Source organism: Kogia breviceps, chromosome 7 (assembly GCF_026419965.1).
Source record: "Kogia breviceps isolate mKogBre1 chromosome 7, mKogBre1 haplotype 1, whole genome shotgun sequence".
Lineage (NCBI taxonomy): Eukaryota > Metazoa > Chordata > Mammalia > Artiodactyla > Physeteridae > Kogia > Kogia breviceps.
The window spans coordinates 79,692,577-79,698,576 of NC_081316.1; the positions used below are offsets into that span (position 1 = coordinate 79,692,577).

The 6,000-nt window shown below is 46.3% G+C and overlaps 1 pseudogene; it reads right to left on the reverse strand.

Moving 5' to 3' along the window:
- Positions 1-1,243: 1,243 nt before the first annotated feature.
- LOC131760340 (olfactory receptor 51D1-like) lies at positions 1,244-2,231 on the reverse strand (annotated as a pseudogene).
- Positions 2,232-6,000: the final 3,769 nt, after the last annotated feature.

Genomic DNA, 6,000 nt, shown 5'->3' on the forward strand with positions numbered 1-6,000 from the left:
TTCTTCAATCAGTGCCCAGGAACACAGAAGTTATACCCACTCTTGTGTCATATAATCCATAGCCAGTGCACAAAGGAAATACTCCCTAAAACACAATAATCACAAACAATGCTTACACACACACACCCCCTTGTACACATATCTTTTTTTTCACATATCCTTCAGACATTATATTCCACCTACATATGACTAAAGACATATATATTACACAAATGGATTTCATATCACAAATACGATGCACAACAGATATACACCCAAAGATAAACACCACACATGCCAAAAGGCACAGCATCCCAACATTACACATTCCACACACTCATGCATATTATATATTCCACATTGTTACAAATATGTAACATTTTACATTGTACATTTACATATTACAGATATGAAGGAAAAAAGAGGCAGCATTGTCATCAGATACACATAAAGATATTGTTCATCATTCTCACATAGATACACGTCACATACCAACTAACAGAGGCCACATAAACATAATAAATGTACAGAGACATTATTTATGAAGTGTATACACACTAGGACACAACTATCACACAGACCAAAACACAACTGGCACATGTTCTATGTACACACTAAAAATACATATAGTCACATAAACACACACACTCACAGCCAGGATAAACATCGCCCTTAAAGAAAAACAGTCTCCAATAGAACCACATAGATGACATTGACATTGGCAGATTCCACATAAATACACTCACATGCATACAGAAAAGTAACATTTCATGTGAGCTGTTTCTTTGCTTGCTACCGTCTCCCTCCCTCCAATTACTATCACCCAAATACCTTCATTAACCCCTAAAAATGGCTGTGTAACCATTTTGGAGTCCAAGAAAGAAGCTTTATAGGTAACACAGATTCACTGACATAGACACATGGAAGCAAAATAATTAAAATCATGTATCAAGACTGGAATGAATCATAAGGTATGTCATTTACAGCCTTCTCATGTCAGTATTGGGTGTATTTTCTAGTTGGGAGAGAGGAATACAGCAAGGCCACCATAGCAGAGAGACTAGGGTGGTCATTCACCAGGATATCCTGTCCAAACTGTCATAAGTCCTTCTGTATTGACACATTCCTGGAGACAGAAATTCAAGGTCTATTTAAGTAACTGGGAGCAGACATCCCAATGGGTTGGATGTTCCACCAATCACCAAGATGTTCAACAGGACCCCAATCCTGCCATCTTTGGTAGAGACTGAGGACACTGAAGAGGTTATCCTGCTCCCCTGCCATCCTGTAAGAATATATGGAGGACCCATGAATGAATCTCCTTGGTTTTGACTCCATAGACTATAGGGTTAATCATGGGTGGTAGTAGTAGATAGATAGATATTAGTCGTAATCACACGGAGAAGGGAAGTGGGGCCACCCAGCCTGTGTACCACCAAGAGCCTGATGAGGGGCACATAGAAGACCAGCACAGCACAGAGATGGGAGATGCAGGTGTTGAAAGCCTTGAGTGCTGCCCCCCGAGAGGACAGCTCCAACACAGCCCTCAGAACGAGGATACAGGAGAAGCCAGGGAAGAGAGAGTCGACGTCCATGACCGCGAGGATGATGGAGAGCCTATACACCACATTGACCATGGTGTCAGTACAGGACAGCTTCATAATATCTTGGGGCAGACAGAAGGAATGTGTGACAGTGTGTATCTGGCAGTACGACACCTGCTTCAGGATGAAGGGCAGGGAGAAGAAGAATACAAATCCTCTGGTCAGAGCAGCTAGTCAGATCTTGGTGACCGTAGGCCCTGTGAGCACAGAAGCATGCCGCAGTGGGTGGCAGATGGTCACAACGTGGTCGAACGCCATGGCCAGCAGGACAGCTGACTCCATGGCTGACAGAGCATGGATAAGGAACAGCTGGGCCACACGGACGTTGAACTCGACCTCCCGGACGCCCTTCAGGAAGAGGCTGGCCATCTTGGGCATAGTAACGGAGGAGAGGACTAGGTCAATGCTAGAAAGCACGGCCAGGAAGAGGTACATGGGCTCATGCAGGCACCTTTCCACACGGATGATGAGGACAATGGCCAGGTTGCCCAGGGTGGCCAAGGCCTACATACAACACAGTGGGAAAACCAGCCAAAAGTGGACATTAGGTCCCAGGCCAGGGAGGCCCACCAGCAGGAAGCATGCTGGGTAGACCAGAGTTCCATTTGGTGTGGCCATGGCAGGAACCAAGAATCAAGGTTTCTGCATCCCAACTCCAGGTTCTATGAAAGGGAAAAGGAGCAACATCACTCAGTCATGGCTCAGAGGAGAAAAAGGACTTATTAGGAAAGGACACTGAAACAGTGAGGGCAGCAAACAAAGACTAAGTACTTCTGGTAATTCTGAACTCCAGCCTGCTTCTGCTCTAGTTCTTCACAGACATACCTCCCTGGGGGCCCCATTAATCTCAGTGCATGAAGCCCACTCAGAACACATGTGCAACAGTTCTTCATTCCCAGAGCTGATGTTTCTGACCACAGACACTGCTCTTGGCCACTTCCACAACAGAACTGCCAGGCTCGCACAGATCCTTCCAGATCCCAGCTTTTCTAGTGCGTGTTAGGGTTAGGGTCTGTCTGAGTTCAGAGTTGGTGATTCAGTCTGTGGTTGCCTTTAAGACTCACTGGAATCTGATTTCAGGATGGGAAGCAGGGGGTCAGTCTGAGCCTAGATTTCAAGAGATAGGTTTGTGTTTCAGCCTGAGTACCATTTCTCAAAATTCTTTGATAGAATCACCTGAAGTGGTTATTGAAAACACTACCTCTCCAGGTCCTACTCCAGGCCCAGAGAATAAGATTTTCCTGGGGAAGGGTCCAGAAATCTGGTTAAAAAACAATAAATCCTTTCTCTCCAGATGATTTTTTTTTAATCAGAAAAATTTGGGAAAAGCTTTCTGGTCTTCTGGGAGGTAGGGAGATAGGAGTGAAGAAAGACTATCATTTCCAGCCCCCAACAAAGAATGGAATATAGTCTTTCATTGGGATCTCTCAAGGCCCACATGAGAGTCAGTCCCAGATTGTGCTTGGCTGGGCTGTGACATGGAAACCAGATACAGCTGAGACATGAAAAGAAAATCAGTCTGTGTTGTCACCAGTGCTCTGTGGTATCCACAAGCACATCCTCCTTCCTCCACTACCCTCCCTGGGGAGCACAGAACACCCCAAGCTCAATTTCCTTTCTCTACACAGATCACTCTGTTCTAAGTCTCTGTCCTGAGATCCAAACCCGTATAACCTGCCGCCTCTTCATAGCTCTACTTGGATAGTCTAAGGGCCTCACACTCATCTTGCCCCAAACAGGACCTCTCTGAATGGTACCAATGGGCACCCGAGTCATCCTGGTCAGGGAAGCTAGCCCCATCTTGATTTCTCTGCTCTTCCTCATCCACTGTGATTTTGTTTTTCCAAGTAATCAATTGTGCCTTTCCTTTTATTTAACACATCCTCCCTCCCTACCAACCTCATTCATTATATCACCCACTCTGCTCTGATTATGAAAAGAACTTCCTAACTCACCTCCCTGCTTCCAAACCCAGACACTTCAATCTACCTTCTACATGGCTGCTATCTAAATGGCAAAACTGGACATGTCAGGCTCCTGTTTAGCAAGTTCCAGGTGACTCCCATAGCCTTCAAGATCGAGGTGGAATTCCACAGTCTACATTCAAAGCCCTTCCCAATGTGGCTCCCACGTAACTTTCCAGCCCAGCTTCTCAGTTTGTTTCTTCATTACCAGTCGCCACCACACACACACACCCAAGTATTTTTCCCCGGCTAAATTAATCCTCCTTGCCTTGTTTTTTCAGTGAAGCGTGGGCAGCTGGAAATGGGGAGTCCTTCCTGGCACAAGGGATAGACAAAGTTTGGAATGAGCCGCACAGTGGTTTGAAGAAACTCCTCTTTGGGAAGGTCACTGAACCAGCTCTGGGATCCAGACGTAATCAGGAAGAGTGCCCGCTGGCAGACGTCTCCAAGCAACAAGGCTGTCTGAGCGAAGGCCAGGCTTCCTCAGGTAATGCACCCTCTCTGCCTGGGTCTCCCCGAACTTCCCAGGGCCCAGGCAAGGCTCCCCTCCCCTTTCCTCCCCACCCTGGGCTAAGCCTGGCACACTCCCCAACAATGCTTCCGCCCCAGGCAGCTGCCCTTATATAGCTTCCCTGGGGGCCCTAGGGAGCGTGAGGGATGATGAACAGTGAACTACGCCAGGCTCCCTGGGAGCACCGCTCCGCTCAGGCGCTCAAGTAAATCTGAACCCAGACTCCTACCCCGGGGGGCTGCACTCTGTTACTAGTCTAAGGCCACCTTAGGAGACTAGAGGTAAGGGTAATGCAGTGGAGGTGAGGGATGACCTGCACTGGAAGAAAGGAGCTACTGGAATGGAGTCGTGGGCGCACAGCTAAAAGCACACAGAGGTGAATACGCCGGCTCACTCTCAGACGCACTATCCAAGGGGATCCAGCGCTGTGCTCAGACACTGCCTGTCGCTTCTTGATGCTGCCCCCTTATGGTAATGTAGGCGAATTGCAGCCTCGTGGCTACTTGGGCACTGACTGAGGATGATGAACCAAGGACCTAACTTACCTTCAATGTGAGCTCCTGCCACTGCACTACGGCTGCTCCTTAGCTCACACTCCTCTCCCTAATAAGCCAACTCTTTATCCCTCCGGCTGCTAATAATAGCTCTCTTGCCCCCTGCCCCCAAATGAGACAGTGTAGAATGGTTGTTTAAATGTGGGGCTCTATCAGGAAACAGACTTATGTCCAAATCTGGGCTCAATCACATACCATCCTTAGCCTCAGTTTGATGTGAAAAATAAAATGAGATACTAGCAATTCTCCAGTAGATGATTGTGTTCATTGTTATTGCTCAAAACAACTGGAAGAGCCAATGAAATAGAAGGAAATCCAGTTGAGATAGTGCTACAACAGCCAAAGGAAGAAAATACGTTGAGGGGGAAGAGTGGACAGCAGTGCAGAAGGCTGCTTAGAGATCAAATAGTATGAGGACTGAAAATAAAAAGCCACTGGTTACCTTGGGAAGAACTGTTGAGGTGCGTTGGTAGGAATGGAGTCCTGAATGCAGCAGAGTGAGGAGTGAGTGAGTTGGGAAGAAATGGAGAAAGGGATGTAGACCGCTATTTTGAAAAGTTTGTACGTGAAGAGAAGGAGTGAAATGGGCAATACATGAAGAATTGATAGCTCTAAGGAGAGTTGTTAAATTTGTATTTTGGAGCTTAAGGAGATTAAACATAAGTAAGTGTCAACAGGATGGAGTTAGTAGAGAGGCTCCCTGTCCTTTATTTCTCAAATTCCTAGTGGAGTTCATCAATGCTGTGACCCAGGTAGACCCTCTGTCCTTCCCCCTCTATATAGTGACCATGAGAAATCTTAATTGCTACCATAGCATCACCCAAACAGGCAAAACCAATATCCTGAACTCCAGACATGGTAATGTCTATTGGACATCACTATTTAGGCATTCTTCAGGCACCTCAAACTCAGTGCCTCCAACTAAGTTCATTATCTCTGATCTGCAGTCTATACCCCCAATCTGTGTTTTCTGTTCCCTGTCACAGAAATGACTCTGTTGCCCCAGGCAGGAACCTAGAAGCTTTCATCTCTGCCTTCTCCCTCTCTCTTACCTCTCTCTGATCCCATCCAATCAGTCACCAAGTTCTCTTTAATTTACATCCTGGATATCTCATGAATCAGATTATTTTTCTCCATCCCCTTTGCCTCCTAACCAAGATAATCTCTTGCCTAGACCATCAGAATAACTTGTTCACTGGTCAGCCTCATTGAAGATCTTTCCTACCAATTCACTGTCCACACCGTAGCCAGTGTGATCTTCCAAACACAAATCAGTTCATAGCATTTCCCCATTGACTTTAGAATGAAAAGTTGAAGTTCACACTCTATAACCCAATTCTTCAACCTTCTTGTGCCATCTCAGTGCACATTTCCATCCTATCTTCAAC